Genomic DNA, 18,475 nt, shown 5'->3' with positions numbered 1-18,475 from the left:
GGAGTACATCTTCAAGCATCTTTCAAAGAATGGCTGTGTGAGAAGTATTTTAAGTTCCTTGTATATCTAAATTTATCTATATTCTGCCAGCATACTGATTGATACTTTAGCCAAAATACACTCTATTCTTGTTTGATAATATTTTTTCCCTTAGAATTTTAAAGATGTTTCCCATATTGCATTGTATAAAATCAGTTTTGTGTATTTGTAACAGGTTTGCATTACTTTAGAATACTTGAAATAAAAAGGATATATTTCTTCATTTTTCCTTCAATGGCTATATTTTTCACATGGAGAATGTTTGTTTCATTTTAAAGCAGTAGTCCTCACTCAGGTTTTACAATCCCTAAGTCACAGATTTGGTTATTCCCATGGACCATGGAACTCCAAATCCCTGCTATAGCTGTTCTTTTTGTTTATGTCACCTGGAGGTTATTTATTTTGTTTGTTTTTGAGATTGGCTCTAACAAACCACTTTAAATATTTTCACTTGCACTTATTCGTATTTGGAGTTGGGGTGGAAGGAAGTGTTGTCCATGAATTGGCTTCTTTTGTCGTTTTGATTAGAATCTTCTTCATTTTTCTAAATCAAATAGACATAATAATTAGAACTCTTCTCCCCAAGTTTGGGGACAAATTGCAGCAGACTCTCTCAGTGTCCTGCACGTATCCCTGGGCTCACCCCCAAATACAGCCACAGATAGTTTCAGCTTTCTGTACCTCTTTATCTGAGAGCATTCTCTGGCTACATGCAACCTGGATGCCCAGTGGAAGTTAATGCTCAGGAATGACCCTCAATTAAAGAGGGAGAACAGTTGACGGATAAACATCGAGATTCCTTGCCCTGTGTTGCAATCTGCACAGTCGCTTAGAGGGTTCTGGCAAGATGGGGCCCTGTTGCCCACAGCAGTAACGTGCTCTTTGCCATACTTTTCATTGCTTCTCCAACTTTACTGTCTCACTTTCCACTTCTTCACTTTGCTTCCTGGAATCACTACCAAAATAAACCACCTTTTACCGATATCCTAATTTTGGATGTATGTAAAGACATAGGTCCAACAATATTAGTTTTGGGGACATGCAATCTCTTCTCAGCTTCTAGAGAAGCTGCAGGAATTTAGAGATATCCTCAAACAAGGTTTCTTAGTCCATGTTCACAGCTCTGCTGGACCTTCAGATGCCACTGTTTGCTGTTGGTCCTCCACTGTATGGGGCTTCATCTGAAACGAGCCTTTCTTGTTCTGTTTCCCGCTTAGGTAGTGTTACCGAGTCCCAGATTGTCCTGCTAGCAGCACAACAGGCCAATCCACCGGGAGACGAGGTGTTGAGGCAAGGAAGAGCGACTTTATTCGGAAAGCCGGTGGGCCGAAAAGATGGCTGACTAGTGTCCCGCAAAACCATCTTATCGGGGTGTGGATGCCAGTTTCTTTTATAGAACAGAGAGAGGGAGGAGGTGAGGAAGTAAAGTAAAAAGGCCATAAGTCTTGCAAAATATCTCCTGGCTTGGCCAGCATAGGGGAGGGGATGTGTTAATTTCTTCTTTTCTGCAGCCATTCACAGGTGGGCAGGGTCAGACTGTCTCCCTGTGAGCTGAACAAAGGCACTTTAGTTTAACATTCAGGCAGAGGGGCAGGGTTCCCTGAGGTAGGTCATTATGTATGGTTATAATCACAAAAGCAATGAAAAGCAAAGGTTAAAGTAAAAGCAGCAGATCTAACATGGAGTCAGATTTTGCTGTTCCCTACGACAGCAGTATAGCTTTATCATTGGCATAAGAGGCTCAATCAGCAGCCTTACTTCTTCCATGTTAAGCTCATCTGCAGGAGACCCTGCTTGGACTCCCAAGGCTCCAGCACTCAGTGCTCATCTCTGACCTCCCAGCATGAGGTTCACTCCTTGTACAGGGATCTGATGAGGCTGCTTGAGTCCGGTATCCATCTCTGTACAAGAGTCTGGAGAACGTTTTGGCCAGTCCTATTCACCCCTGTGGTAACTGGGGTTTATAATTCTTAGCATCATCAGATAGGGGAGAGGCAGTTAGAGAAAGGAAAAGAGAGGTTTTATACCAGAATAAAGAAGAAATGGAGAACAGGAAGAAACAATGGATGCCTGTTAGATTTCAGCTCTTGGATTCCTGCAATATTGTAATTTATAAGAAATATATATTTGGTCACTCAGATGTGACCAAAAGATATGTCTCAGATATATTTAGTCTTTTTCCACTCTTCCTGGCTCACAGGTCCCCAAATCCTTGGAATTTCCTGAGTGATAAGAGTGATCAGAGCACCTTTTGTTATACTATTTGGTCTCTTGCCCTCAGTTCCTGAAATCACTTCAGAGCCATAAAAGTGAAATGGGCATCTTGTTAGTCATAACAAGACCCTTTCTACCACAACTTTTATGTTAATGATGTGACTTTTGGATCCTACTCCATGGTGGGGGCTGGTTGCCAGGAGAACCAAGCATGAATAGAGGGTTGGAACTTTCAGTCCTACCCCTTGACTTCTGAGGAGGGGTGAGGGGTTGAGGTTGAATTGATCCCCAGTGGTCAATGATTTAATCGATCATGCCTATATAATGGAGTCTCCATGAAAACCCAAAGGACAGGGTTCAGAGAGCTTCCGGGTTGGTGAACGTGGGGATTTGCCAGAAGAGCTGTGCACCTAGAGAGGGCAGGGAAGCTCTGCACCCTTTCCCTAAACCTTGCCCTGTGCATCTCTTCCATCTGAATGTTCCTGAGTTATGTCCTTTTATAGTAAACCTGTAATCTATTAAGTAAAAATGTTTCTCTGAGTTCTGTGAGCCACTCTAGAAAATTAATCTAACCTGAGGAGGGGGTCATTGGAACCTCCAATCTATAGCCGGTCAGTCTGAAGCATGGATGACAGACAACCTGGACCTATGACTGGCATCTGAAGTCGGGGAGGGGGACAGTCTTGTGAGACTGAGACCTTAAGCTGTGGAATCTGATGCTCTCTCTGGGTAGATAGTGTCAGAAGTGAGTTGAATTGTAGGACACCCAACTGGTGTCTGAGAATTACTTAATGGTGTGGGAACTACTCCCCCACATGCATGCACACACTGGAATTGGGTGCAGAATCCTTTCATTCCCAATGTGGGACTCGAGGGACATTGTTCCAGCTAATGATTAAGAACTCTCCAGACAATAGGGGCTTCTTAAACAATGGGTGAATTTCCAGGATGTCCGGCCCCCTTCCGAGAAGGAGGGAGATAACAAAATGTAAAAGAGGTGTCTGTCAAAGACCAATCAGGCAGCTGGGGACAAGTTCCCTCTCTGGTCCGAGCCTAAGCCGGGACCAATCAGCAGGAGAACACAACCAAATCTATAATTTACATACGGGGAAGTGGGAACCTATAAAACTGACATATTCGCGCCCAAAGGGTTCCTTCTTCGACCTCCTGCGTGAGGACCAAGGAACCCCGGTGCACCGGCCTTCAATAAACCTCTTGCGTTTTGCATCGACTTCCGACTCTTGTTGTTTCCTGGGCGAGTCGAAACTCCTAGGAGACCGCGCAGGTCTAACACCAACATACATAATACATACACTTATATTCACAATTTCAAACATGCTCCATAAGCATGTATATATACTCCATATAAGGCAACTATCATATATATACTCAGAAATGCATTCACCCTCTCCTAAAAGTCTCGTCTTGTTCCAAGTCCTGGAGTTCTGGGTGATACATTCTTCTTGGGTACCTGCAGATATATTTCCTAATCGTGTAGCAACTTAGGCCTAAATTATACACTTAGCCACCCTAACACAACCTGGAAACAGGATAGAGGGAAAAAAGAATGACTGCCAAATATATATATATATACCTTTTGGAAATAAGAGAAGGGAAAACAGCATACATGGTCACTGTGCCCTGCATTTGTGGTCTCTGTTCCTTGGTTAGGCACCCTCACCTCTCCAAGCTCTGCTCCATGGGAGAGTCTCCGATGGCATCCTCTTGTGTGGCTCATCTGAGAGCAGCTTTGGGGAGCATTTCCCTGTTGGGTACCTGACAATATTTCTAAGGGATCCTAAGTGTTTGCCTAAATATTTGTTGAGTGAGTGCCTAAATAAAGAAATATAAATGCATGGTAGAACCTGTGAGATTTATCTGCCTGAATTACTGGGCTTGTTAAGTTATCACTCCCACTTCTGACTCACAGAAGTACCCCCAGGGAGAACTACAACATTGCATTTTAAGGTTTTTTTGATATAATAGATACTTTAAAAACCAAACTGAGCTCAAAGAACTATACTAGTTCTATGGATTGTCAAATATTCTTCTGTTTTTTTCAGTATACTGAGTGATTTCACAGTATGCTCACCAAGATGCTGGGGCTTGCCAGTTAAAGCCCACATTGAAATGTTATGAAAAAGAACAGTTTATTGTTATCATAGATACTGTACATAACACAGCAATTTGCTTCTTGAAAGCTAATTACAAAAGTTGTTTGAAAAAAGCAAACCCTTATTCAGCAGCTCAGGGATGAGAACAGCTGTATAAATACCGCCCCAGCAATGGCAAGAGAGTAGGAAAAAAACAGGTTACTTAAAACTTCAAACAAAGAGTAAAAAAAAAAAAAAAGAAAATGAATTCCCTTAGCTCTTTATAGTGACTATAATGAACATTCAAGGACATAATGTTCCAGGTTTTTGGCATAATTTTGAAAGACACTTTTGACATGACAATGGATTGTATTAGAATTATAAAGTTCTGAGTATCTATTTTATCAATTGCATCTAAACTTCCTGAATCTCTTCCATTCTCACCGTACACTCATGTAGCATGTTGAATCATGTTAATTTTCTCTAGATAAAGGATGCAAAAGATATACCAACACAACAGATGGCATTTGAAGGCCAACAATCTCACTTAATGGAATAAATTGGCACCTATAATATCATCTTAGTAAACCTGTTCTTTTTTGTATGCATCAGGAAGTAATTTGTTTTGAAGTCAAATTACTTTACTCCAGGGACCTGATTGTGCATACCCTAGAAAAGCCAGTTTCTTAACTGAGTGATCAGCTCTATTCCCAGAATATAATTTAGTCACCTTACCTTACCATGAGATAAGGCCCAGAGGCATTGCCCCGAAAAGGAAAAGTAAGAATTTCACAAGTTAGTGGAGACCTGACGATCCAGAACATGTGCCTTTAAGGATTAAGTATAGCAACAGCACGACCATTTCATCAGGGCAATCTCTTTAATCCACCAGATTACTAGTCAGAGACTTCAAACATAGAGTAAGAATCACTGGATTTATAGCCTCTTTTGACCAACAATAAAGCCAGTTCCTACACTTAACAATAAGTGCTCCTATTGTTCAAGAAAATTTATTTTTTCCAAAAGAGAAAGTTATTTAGGCAACAGAAAAATAAGGTTACTTGTTGAGTTAAAAGAGCCCAGTGGAGTTATAAATATATATGCACACTGCATAGATAATCTCAACCGAGCTTCACTTGAAACTTCTCAACAGTCTCTCTACACTCATAATAAATCCTGGCCAAGCCTAATTAAATTGGAGTTCGGGATCACTAGTATTTTATCTTTTACAGAACTTTTAACAGCCTCTTCATTATTCACTAGAGTGGGTGGAACACACATATAAATAGCAGAGAATAATGCAATATTTATTATCATCTTTCTGGTAGACTATTTCACAGAGTTAGCAGCTTTTGAAATCTCAAAATTAGAGTTGTTTTCAGTATTTAGAACCATACTGAGCAAACAGGATATCATGAGTATTTATTGATGAATTAATTAAACAAATATTTTGAAGCATTTGAGCATACATTTTATTTTTTATTTTTTATTTTTTTTGCGGTACGCGGGCCTCTCACTGCTGTGGCCTCTCCCGTTGCGGAGCACAGGCTCCGGACGCGCAGGCTCAGTGGCCATGGCTCACGGGCCCAGCCGCTTTGCGGCATGTGGGATCTTCCCGGACTGGGGCACGAACCCGTGTCCCCTGCATCGGCAGGCGGACTCTCAACCACTGCGCCACCAGGGAAGCCCATACATTTTATTTTTTATTATTTTTTAAAATAAATTTATTTATTTATTTATTGGCTGTGTTGGGTCTTCGTTGCTGTGCGTGGGCTTCCTCTAGTTGCAGCGAGCGGGGGCTACTCTTCGTTGCGGTGTGCGGGCTTCTCATTGCGGTGGCTTCTCTTGTTGCGGAGCATGGGCTCTAGGCGTGCGGGCTTCAGTAGTTGTGGTATGTGGGCTTTAGTAGTTGTGGCTCGCCAGCTCCAGAGCACAGGCTCAGTAGTTGTGGTGCATGGGCTTAGTTATCCCATAGCATGTGGAATTTTTCCAGACCAGGGCTCGAATCCATGTCCCTTGCATTGGCAGGTGGATTCTTAACCACTGCGCCACCAGGGAAGTCCCATGAGCATATATTTTAAATAAAAGATGGTATTTGGTCTACAGTCTTTTAAAAAGATCTGTGGGGCTATATATAGACTTATCACAGCACAGGAATTAAGTATATACTTTTTTAAAGAAGGCAAGGCTTAAATGTATCAAATGATTCAAAAGACATTACAAATCTTTAATTTACTAATTCAACGTGAAGCATATATATAACATGTCTTATACGTCTGATTCTTTTTAACTTCTCTATAATATTTGGTAACACTATTTCACATAGGTATCATCACATTTGCTTAGAAGAATTTATGGAAATGACTCTCCCTACATTATATTCCCAAGGAGTGGTAGCTTTTTTCTTCCCATCTCCATGCGGCAGGAATGTAATAGGTAGGCTATAAAAATTATTGAATATATGATTGAATAGTGAATAAAAATATTAATGAATAAATTTCTTGTTTTTTGAAATGTTTTCCTTTTTTTGTTTTCTCTGGCAATGTATTTTCAGTCAATTAATAAATACAGGATTTATTAGATGTCCTTTTAAAAAATTAATTAATTCATTTTATTTTATTTTTGGCTGGGTTGGGTCTTCATTGCTGCCCATGGCCTTTCTCTAGTTGCAGTGAACAGGGGCTACTCTACTTTGCAGTGTGTGGGCTTCTCACTGCAGTGGCTTCTCTTGTCGTGGAGCACGGACTCTAGGCACGCGGGCTTCAGTAGTTGTGACACACAGGCTTAGTTGCTCTGTGGCATGTGGGATCTTCCAGGGCCAGGGCTCGAACCTGTGTCCCCTGCATTGGCAGGCGGATTCTTAACCACTGTGCCACCAAGGAAGCCCTTAAATGTCTTCTATGTGCCACATATTGGTTGGTACCACGAGTAGGCCAGAGAATAAGAAAGAAATGGTCTTTTAAGGAGCTTCATCTTTGAGGGAAATGCAAGTATTAAAAACTAAAAACTGGTATAATAAGTGCCATAAAGGTGGAAACATAGAGTGCAATGAAAGTTTATTACAGGAAATCATACACCTACTCTGGGCGTCTGAAGAAGGCTTCCCATGAGATCTTAACTGAGACTTGAAGAATGAGGAACAGTTAGTCAAGTAAAATATGGGAAGGAGACAGGAGCAAGGGAAGAAATTTGGTAGAGGGAGGAGAGAATTTGTTTTTGTTTTTGTTTTAGCGGTACGCGGGCCTCTCACTGTTATGGCCTCTCCCGTTGTGGAGCACACGCTCCAGACGCGCAGGCTCAGCGGCCATGGCTCACGGGCCCAGCCACTCCGCGGCATGTGGGATCTTCCCGGACGGGGGCACGAACCCATGTCCCCTGCATCGGCAGGTGGACTCTCAACCACTGCGCCACCAGGGAAGCCCGGGAGGAGAGAATTTGAAGGACTCAACTTCATCTATTTTTTTTCTTTTTTTTTTTTTGCGGTATGCGGGCCTCTCACTGTTGTGGCCTCTCCTGTTGCGGAGCACAGGCTCCGGACGTGCAGGCTCAGCGGCCATGGCTCACGGACGTAGTCGCTCCATGGCATGTGGGATCTTCCCAGACCGGGGCACGAACCCGTGTCCCCTGCAACGGCAGGCGGACTCTCAACCACTGCGCCACCAGGGAAGCCCCTCATCTATTTTTTTCAATGATTCTTTCTCATTCTGTTTAGCCTCCTGATCATGGATATTTCCAAAAAGTTTTGTCCCTTGGGAAGAGTCCATACTCAACAGTTGAATCCCTACTTCAGTTATTACTAGCAGACTGATGCTATCAAATACACAATCTCAGTTTTGATGCACTGTGCTTAGATATGGGAAATACAAAAGGTACATAAACATACAGTGTAGAATTTAAAATAACTTTGCTAGGGGAGAAAACCTCAGACAGAGGGTAAATATCTTAGAGAGATAAATTGATTGATATATAGACTAGGAAAGAAAGAGAGTTGGGGGAGAGACTGAAAAGGGCTGTAAATGACAGATAAAGGTAATGTTTAACCTGCTGGGGGCAATATCATAAATCATGGGCACAATAATTTCTGCAGTGCTAGCACAGTGTGTTATTCTTAGTAGTCATTTAATATATTCCTGGACACTCATTCCATATTTACATAGAAAGAAACATATTACCTTGAGTCTGGTGACACGATTCCATTCTTGATATAGCTGGGCTTGACACTAAAGGCTTTGGGCCTTGGAATCCTCCAATGTAGAAGGTGGCACTCAAATATTGCCATGGAATAATTTCCAAGTATCCTTCCAGGAGCAAAATTCAGTTGTTCTATGTGAACATAATGTTTTAAAGTCAAATTACAGAATGGGTTTTAAGGAATGTTAAAATTTATTTTCATATATTTTATTTTTCTCATTAGGACTATGATGAATTGAATTTCTTCCTCCGTTTCTGCTACAGAAATGATGTGTGGATCTTTGTATCAGTTGAGGCTTTTGATTGGAAGCCACAAACCCAACTTAACTCAGCGTAAGCAAAAAACGCAAAAAAAACCCCAACTCAAAACACCAAAAACAAACAAATACACTCAAAGAACCCCCAAAATGTTATCTTTCGGAAACAAAAAAAAGAGTAGAAGCCAAATTCCCAAACAGGCAGGAGCAATTTTCCCAAAGGATCTCAGGAACTTTGAGAACAGAGACCTGAAGGCAAGCAGAATTCTATCATCTCTGCTTCTTTCTGCCTGTTGGCTTCATTCTCACTTTGCAGACAACCTTTCTCCAGTTGGTGAGACACATGGAAATCAATAGCTCCCAAGAGTCAACTTTCAAGTCTTCAGTTCCAAATGGAGACTTATTTTGACTCTCTGGATGTCAAAATCCAAAATCCCAGAGAAAAGACTCATTGGCCAAGCTTGAGTCAAGTGTACAATTAACTGTGATCAAGGATGTCTCACATAGAATAAGAACAAGTCAGCTCCTTCGTTACCAGTATAGTTGGGTGGGGTTAATGAACCGACAATACAAGAGGAGTATGCTAGGAAGCAATATCATAGTGGTCCACTGTGATTTCTGAACCTTACTTATTCCAGAATCAATTAAGACATGTCTGTAAAAACATATTTTAAAGACAATGCAATTTTATTAAAGGCTATCATCAAACTGTGAGTTCCTGAAAGCCTGGAGAGAATGCCTAACATAGTGCTTTGCACAGAGTAGATGCTCAATAAATGCCTCGAATTAAGTTGCTTTAAGTAGCCATCTGAATAAGATGCTGTGTAAAACTGATTAGGCAGACATGATTCTGAACTCTCGGACCTTATTACTATAAAAGGGACAAGATTAGTAAAAAAAAAAAAAAAAAAAGAAAGTGAATAAAACCAAGAGAAAAAAATTGCATAGTGGAAAAAATCTTAGATTCATAGAAAGAGGACTTGTTTTAATATGTGTACCATAGACTTTCTCTTTGGTTATTCTTTGGCAAATGTCTCAACTGTTTTCAGCCTCACATTTATCATTTTTGAAATTAAAAAAATTATCTATGTCTCTAGGTTTGTGAAAACTCAAGGGAGAGCTCTTTGTAAGTGGGAAGCAGCTACACAGATCTGCAGGATATTCGTATTAGTGTGGCATAGGGAATGAATGGCAACACCTCGACACAATCCTTCTCATCAGAAGGTTCCTCTTTAAGAGCTATTTTCAGAAGCTTAGAAAATAGCCATTAAAACTAATGTTTGTGTTCTTTTTAAATAATTCAAATAGGCTACTAGTTCAGAGCAGTTAAAAACAAATCTCAAACAAAAGGAAACTAAATAGTTCTTTTCCAGAATAAATAGGACCATTCAGCTCAAAGGATATGGCAACCCCATACTAATTGAGAAAGTATTTTCTTTCTTTTTATGGGATCAAACTATTGTCTTAGTCTGCTTGAACTATCACAACAAAATACCGCAGACCACGTGGCTTAAATAATAGAAATTTAATTTCTTAAAGTGCTGGATGCTGGGAAGTCCAAGATCAAGGTATAGGTTGATTTGTTTCTGGTGAGAGCTCCCTTCCTGGCTGGCAGATGGCCACCTTTTTGCTGTATCCTCACACGGCTCGGACAGTGAACTCTGTGGTGTCTTTTCCTACAAGGACATTAATCCCTTGAGATTAGGGCTCCATTCTTAAGACTTTGTATAACCTTAACCTTTGTGTAAGTTCCTTACTTCAAATACAGTCATACTGGAGGTTAGCCTTCAACATATTAATTTTGGGGGGACATAATTCAGTTTACAGCGATGGGGGTCACTGTCCACCTGGCTGAAGCCTTCTCAGGAGCCCTCAAACCTGTTGATCTACACTTGGGCATGGTATTGGGTGAAGGGAAGAATGATTTGTAAGAAGAGATTTCTTTCTATAGGAAGAGGTAGTGGTTTCCCCAAGGGAAAAGCACTGGAAATTCAAGCATAAAGATTTAAGGGGCCACTTGGTAAATGAGACATAATCCTGAGGATGGCGGGAGGTGGGCATTTTGAACCAGAAGATTAGGGTTTACATTTTTATTTACTTTTACTTTAGAGTTACAAGGAGAAGTCCAGTTTAGCTAGAACTGTAACCTTTTTCTTCCTACTGTAATTCTCTTTTGAGAGTGTCTTAACTTTTTAGTAGAGCAATTCATATATATACTTAAAGTTGATATTCCATCACTACACAGTGTTATGGCCATACTAATCATTAAAATATTTAAACTCTTCCTTACTTATCATGCTGCCTTGAGACCCCCTAAATGTTCCTTTGCCTACCTATTCCATCACTACACAGTGTTATGGCCATACTAATCATTAAAATATTTAAACTCTTCCTTACTTATCATGCTGCCTTGAGACTCCCTAAATGTTCCTTTGCCTACCATCCCAGCCATTCTAGACTCATCCCTAGGACCCCTGGCTTCCTCAGTATCCAACAAGTAAGTGGTTAACTGCTGACATATCATGGGAGCCTCCAGGACGCTAGGGTAACAATAAAGTCCCTCATGTCTTTCTTATAGATTCATGGTCCTGCAGTGCCAGTCATTAAATATTTTGAATATCACTCTATCTTGCACATATAAATACCAATGTACTAATCTTGGGGATTCTGAAGGAACAGAAAGGCAAGAGGGAAGAAAGCTTATTTCACCCTCATCTCTTTTCAAGGTCCACTGGTGACAGACACCACCTTAACAAGTAGGCTGCTACTGAGAGGTCATGGCCACATCTCCTTCAGAGGATCTGTTACAATAAAAGTGGGAGCTAAAAGAAAGATGGAGAAAGCTAAAAAACACTTGAGAGAGGACAGATGCAAGAAAGGTAACTTTCTGTTTACCCCTTAAATTAGAGGGTACAGTGAAGTACACTCCTGGGTTATATTAGACAACGCTGGATGGAGACACAGAGTTTGCTCTTATGTTTCAACAATGCATTGAACGGTGGAATAAATGCATTTATGGTTCTGCTTCCCCAAGGCTCTATTTTCCAGTGCTCAAATTTTTAGCATAGCAGACCAAGGTTCGGGTTCAGGTAGCCTCCAGCCAAGGGAAATACTATGGAGAAGCTAACTCAAGAGTTCTCAGGTGAAATTAGAGGGATTAGAACCACTTTCTTAAACATATATTAATCTAAGTAGTTAATTAAGACCTGATGGATATAAATAATCTGCCCAGAACACTGTGGTGACCACAAGCTACTGTACTGCTTTGAATCACTAAAAATTACTCACTGCTTTAATTACATTTTTTTACTATTTTCTCCTTATCTGGATGAAGTGTATGTATCTAAAAATCAAATAATAGTATATCTGGAAGGGAACTAGAGCTCACTCATTCAAACTCCCTTATTTTAGAGATGGAGAAACCAAGGTCAAAGCGCTTCAAGAGCCACATTTTCCAAACCTAGATCCAGTGCTGTTTCTACAAGTGCACCTTTGTCAAGAGCACCATATTGTTATTTCTGTGATTGTTTGGGTTAAAAAGTAACAGACAAATAGACAGCTAGTGGGAAGCAGCTGCATAGCACAGGGAGATCAGCTCAGTGCTTTGTGACCACCTAGAGGGGTGGGATAGGGAGGGTGGGAGGGAGACGCAAGAGGGAGGGGATATGGGGATATATATGTATACGTATAGCTGATTCACTTTGTTATATAGCAGAAACTAACACACCATTGTAAAGGAATTATACTCCAATAAAGATGTTAAAAAAAAAGTAATAGACTTATAGATGGCCAAAAAGCACGTGAAAAGATGCTGAACATCACTAATTATTACAGAAATGCAAATCAAAACTACAATGAGGTATCACTTCACACTGGTCAGAATGGCCATCATCAAAAAATCTACAAATGATAGATACTGGAGAGGGTGTGGAGAAAAGGGAATCCTCCTGCTCTGTTGGTGGGAATGTAAATTGATACAGCCACTATGGAGAACAGTATGGAGGTTCCTTAAATAGCTAAAAATAGAACTACCATATGACCCAGCAATCCAACTCCTGGGCATAAACCCAGAGAAAACCATAATTCAAAAGATACCTACACCCCATGTTCACAGCAGCACTATTTACAATAGCCAGGAGAAGGAAGCAACCTAAATATCCATCAATAGAGGAATGGATAAAGAAGATGTGGCACATAATACAATGGAATATTACTCAGCCATAAAGAAGAATAAAATAATGCTATTTACAGCAACATGGATGGACCTAGAGATTATCATACTGAGTGAAGTAAGTCAGACTGATAAAGACAAATATCATATGATATCACTTATATATGGAATCTAAAAAAATGGTACAAATGAACTTAGTTACAAAACAGAAATAGAGTCCAGATGTACAAAACAAACTTATGGTTACCAGGGGGTAAGGGGAAAAGAGATAAATTGGGATTGACATATACACACTATTATATATAAAATAGATAACTAATAAAGACCTGATGTATAGCACAGGGAACTCTACTCAATACGCTGTAATGGCCTATACAGGAAAAGAATCTAAAAAGGAGTGGATATATTAGATTAGTCAAAAAGTTCGTTCGGTTAACGAATACGTTGTTCAATTAAGTTCTTGGTGAAAATGAAAAATGTCTTTTATTTGTACTTAAAACCGAATGAACTTTCTGGCCAACCGAATATGTATATCTGATTCACTTTGCTGTACATCTGAAACTAACACAACATTATAAATCAACTATACTCTAATAAAATTTTAAAGTTATAGACTATATGAGTAGTGCCATTACATTGTACGAGGTCAATCCTTCACACTGGTACATGAAGGCTGATTTATAGCAGACTTATTTAAATATCTTTGGACATCCCTTATGTGCTGGGTACTGTGATATGCAGCATACACATGCACCTTGGTAAGTCATGTCAGTTATATACTTAGAGTATGAACCATGTGAAGAAGGTGGCAGGGTAAAGATGGTGTCTTATTGGGACGAAAAACTACATTCCTCAGTTTAATAGTGCATTCTCCCCCAACTGAGCGAGGTGGACCTGTACACCTCTTTGCCCTGCCTAACTCTGTCTGGTAGAGAGCATGAAACTCTTGCTCTCAGAATTGTGGTTATCCATTCTTGCCTTAGGATTCTCTTCTCCCAAGGGTTCTTTATCTATTTGCATGATTTCCCAGAGAACTGGGAATGCATTGCTGAAGAAAACAGACGAGTTTCCTGACTTCGAGCGGTTTACATAAATGTTACAAGGGAAAAGTGTTACAAGGGAAAGAGGCATTAAACAGGTAATTAAACAAACTATTATCTAATTACTGCTGTAATTATGCTTTAAGTATAGAAAGAAATAAAGATTTTACTCTCCTCAAAGTTATACTAGGTCTAGAAGTTGAATAAGTCTTAATTGAACTTCCAAAGGAAGAGTAATAATACTGTTCATTTATCAATGTCAGATACTGCATGCAAATTATCTTGAATCCTCATGACAATTCTGAAAAATAAATATTTCCCATCTTACAGGTAAGTAAACAGAGGTTCAAAGAGTCTAACTAACTTGTTCTTAATGCTTTACAGTTAATTATGCTAGTGTTGGGATTTGAACATAGGCATCTCCAACAGCTACACGTGGGCTTTCCATGATCACACTGCTTCTGTCGACTATGACACGCAGTCGTAGGAAAGTTGGGAATTTACTCTCTTACCTTAAACATAAGGATTCTTTTAGTTTTGAGTTTCAAGGTTAGGTTATCCTAAAACTCAGTAAATATCTACCAATTAATTGACTTCTAAGCTAGAAAAATGCTCCCTTCTTTCCACTTTTGATGCCCATACATCTTGCTAGGCTGAGTACCATACTGGTGGGAGTGATTATGGAAAAAACTGACAATTCCTTTTGTTCATTTACTAATATTAAAGCATTTTCATGCCTCATCAGAAGCCAGTATTTCACGTACTATATATATATATATATTTGTTTGTTTGTTTGTTTGTTTGTTTGTTTGTTTGTTTTCGGTATGCAGGCCTCTCACTGTCGTGGCCTCTACCGTTGTGGAGCACAGGCTCCGGACGCGCAGGCTCAGCGGCCATGGCTCACGGGCCCAGCCGCTCCGCGGCATGTGGGATCCTCCCGGACCGGGGAACGAACCCGTGTCCCCTGCATCGGCAGGCGGACTCTCAACCACTGCGCCACCAGGGAAGCCTGTATATTTTAAAAATAACAATTCTTTCACTGAACTGAATTGTTTTTCTCCTCTTCAAGCACACCCACCTCCATAACAGAAATCCAGTTTTTAGCTATTGTTTCTGAATGAGTCTCAGTTGGTCCTAGCATTTCTAATTGCAAGTGAAATTTAAACCCACTTATTGTTACATAAACCACCTACCACTCAACCATATAGCAAATAAGGTGTAATTTTGTAATTAATAATATAATAACACTTCCTAAACTATGATCATGAGGCAATACAGAGAAGCTATTCTTCCCACAGTAAAGGAAATAAATTCAAAGCCAAAAGACTGGATATTAACAGAGGGCTTATAGCAGCGAATTCTCTTTCTTTTTTTTATTGTGGTAAAATATACATAACATAAAATTTACCACTTTAGCCATTTTCAAGTATATAGTCAATGGCATTAAGTAATTCACAATCTTATGCAACTACCACCACCATCATATCCAGAACTTTTTCATAACCCCAAACTGACTTTGTACCTATTAAAAAATGACTACCTATTCCTCCCTCCTAAGCCCCTGGCAACTACCATTCTACTTTCTGTCTCTATGAATTTCACTACTTTAGGTATCTCATGTATGTTGACTCATGAAATATTTGTCCTTTTGTATCTGGCATAAAAAAAGTAAAAGAATTCATTACTATTTTTTATGTGTATTACATGTTTAAATGATAAAATTTTGGCTACAATGGATTAGATAAAATTTATTATTAAAATTAATTTTACCTGTTTGTTTTCTTTTACTTTTTTAATGTAGTTCCCAGAAAAGTTAAAACTGTGTATGACACAAATCATGTTTTTTTTTGGTTTTTTTTGCGGTACACGGGCCTCTCACTGCTGTGGCCTCTCCCGTTGCGGAGCACAGGCTCCGGACGCGCAGGCTCAGTGGCCATGGCTCACGGGCCCAGCCGCTCCGCGGCATGTGGGATCTTCCCGGACCGGGGCACAAACCTGTGTCCCCTGCATCGGCAGGCGGACTCTCAACCACTGCGCCACCAGGGAAGCCCTCAAATCATGTTTTTATTGGACAGTGCTGATGCAGAATCAGTTCTTAGGAAAATTGCCCTCAGGTTTGCTTTACTGATTTATCCATTCTATTCAACTAACAGGAGCTGAGCCTATCCAAAGGAATAACTCTCCAATTGTGAAACATCCAGCAAGGCAAGGATGATTAATATTTTGGATGTTCTCTTCAAGTTTTACAGTAGAAGAGACTGCATCTGAATCCTCTTACCTTGAATCTCGAGGTTGTCATGATAATACTCCTCCTTTTAAAATGAACAGCAATTATAGGAAGTCATAAGCTTTCCTCTCTGACATTTTTCTCCTCTATTGGCATTACCTCTCTTCATTAGGAACTTTATGTTCACAGGGACTCACTTTATTTGTTAGAAAATGTTTCCTAAGTTCCCATTAGGGATTTGTTTAAAAGGTCTCAAGGTAGAAAGCACACTGCATGTGCACTAACGGACTCTACTGTTTTCGTGATTAGCCTCTCAGAAAAATACTACCCAGTCCTTAAAAGAGCAAAAGGAAACATTTGGCCCATCTATTCAAATCAACACCACTGTAAGAGCCAGGAGTCCTGCAGTCTCTCCTCAGCCCACACAATGCTCTTTCTGCTTCTAGAACAGAAGTTCCAAGGGTAAACAAGGTCAGGCCTTGAAGCTAAAGCAGTAAAAGAAATTGTAAGTCATAATTATTTAGGTAGGTGGAATATTACATATACTTTTTCCTACTTCAGCTATTTTAATACATAATCTTATTACACTTAGGTGTTATGGTTCTGCCTCACAAGACACTTTATCTGAATATGTGCCTCTTTTCAGCTTCTTAGGTTCAGCCCCAAAGAACCCTTTCTGTTACCAGTGACCACGTCATTTTCTTAACCTGAAAGGTAAACTACTTAAAAAAAGGTTTTGTAGATGTTTTAGGCACTTTCAATTTAAATATGATGTTTTCTTCTCAGACATATGCAGATTTCAGAATCATTGTCCAGAATATAAGATACTCAAGTGCTTACATTTGAAACTTCCCACTTACAATGGTCTGAGTGGTGAGATTTCCCTTGTGGACAAATGGAGGGAATATAGATCTAGATCACTGATTCTACTTAAGGAAAATTCTATTTTGAAAAATTCAGTACAAGGTGGGGAAATGAAGTGAGGTTAATGGCAGGGGTGGCAAGGAGGAATGTGAGTGGGAAAGAGAAACGGAGGTGTAATAGGGAACAGGGAGGTGGGGAGTTGTGAAAGGTAAGGTAGGAGATAAGAGGGAAAGAGGAGAAGTGGAGGAAGAGCCAGAATTTGGAGAAAAGGAAAGAAAAAAGAAAGAGGAATTGAAAATTCAAAGGAGGGACAGAAGAAACAATCAGAGAAAGGTATAGGAAAAAGGAAAAGGGAGGGATTGGAGAAGAGATTACAGAAGAATCAGGCTTCTTATGGTTTATGACTGTTTTCTGAAGCACAGGATTTTACTTGAAAAAAAGACTCACAAAGGTGAAATAAAACCAAAATCGTATATTCATTTATTATGTCAATGTTGTTGCCAAAATAATGTACAGGCTTTTCCACTTATCAAATGGCTAATGATTGTTGTTTTTTTTTTCAGATATGTGCAATAGTTATAAATTGCTTCACATTACCTAGAGTGTAAATGATGTCATTTTGGGGCTTCTATGCTGGCATAGGAAGACCCTGAATTCATCTTCTCCCAGAGAGACACCAAATCTATGCCTACATATAGAGCAATTCCTCCTGAAGAAGAACTGAGGGCTGATTAAAGAGCTTCTGCACAACAAATGATAAAGGGACCACACAGAGATGAGTAGGAGAGATGGAGACATGGTACTGACAATAACCCCATCCCCAGCACAGTGACCTGCAGTAGGGAGGGGTCCATGCATAGACTTGTGTGCTCTGGGACCAGAGAAAATACAGCATTTTAAAGGACACCTAGACTACACATGAACAAAATCTATTTACTAACCCTACAGCATCTGCCAAATGGGCAAGGAATGGCTGGAACTTTGTTCAGGGATGAAGGTGCCAGAGAGCACCTCTTTTGGTTTTCCGTCTCCACCCTGATAGTGTGGGCAGGAACACAGTCCATGCACTCTAACCAGCCTGCCAAGGCTTCTCCAGAACCCAGGCTCTTGATCCACACCAGCTATAGCCATCCCCCCCAAGGCAGCCTCAGTGCATCATGCACTGGACTCCCCAGCCCATGCCCATCCCAACTCCAGCAGGCCTGCCAAAGCTGCCCAGGATATGCGGTATATGTGGGTGATGCTCCTACATAAGCTATGACATCAAGGCTCAGAGAGGTAGCTGTTGTACTTAATTCATAGAAACAAACACAGAAAGTCAAATAACATGATGAGACAGAGGAATATGTTCCACATCAAAGAACAAGATAAAACCCCAC

Source organism: Aethalodelphis obliquidens, unplaced genomic scaffold (genome assembly GCF_003676395.1).
Source record: "Aethalodelphis obliquidens isolate GAN/ISIS:26980383/991018 unplaced genomic scaffold, ASM367639v1 scaffold5, whole genome shotgun sequence".
In the NCBI taxonomy this organism is placed as follows: Eukaryota; Metazoa; Chordata; class Mammalia; order Artiodactyla; family Delphinidae; genus Aethalodelphis; species Aethalodelphis obliquidens.
This window is presented reverse-complemented; position numbering follows the sequence as displayed.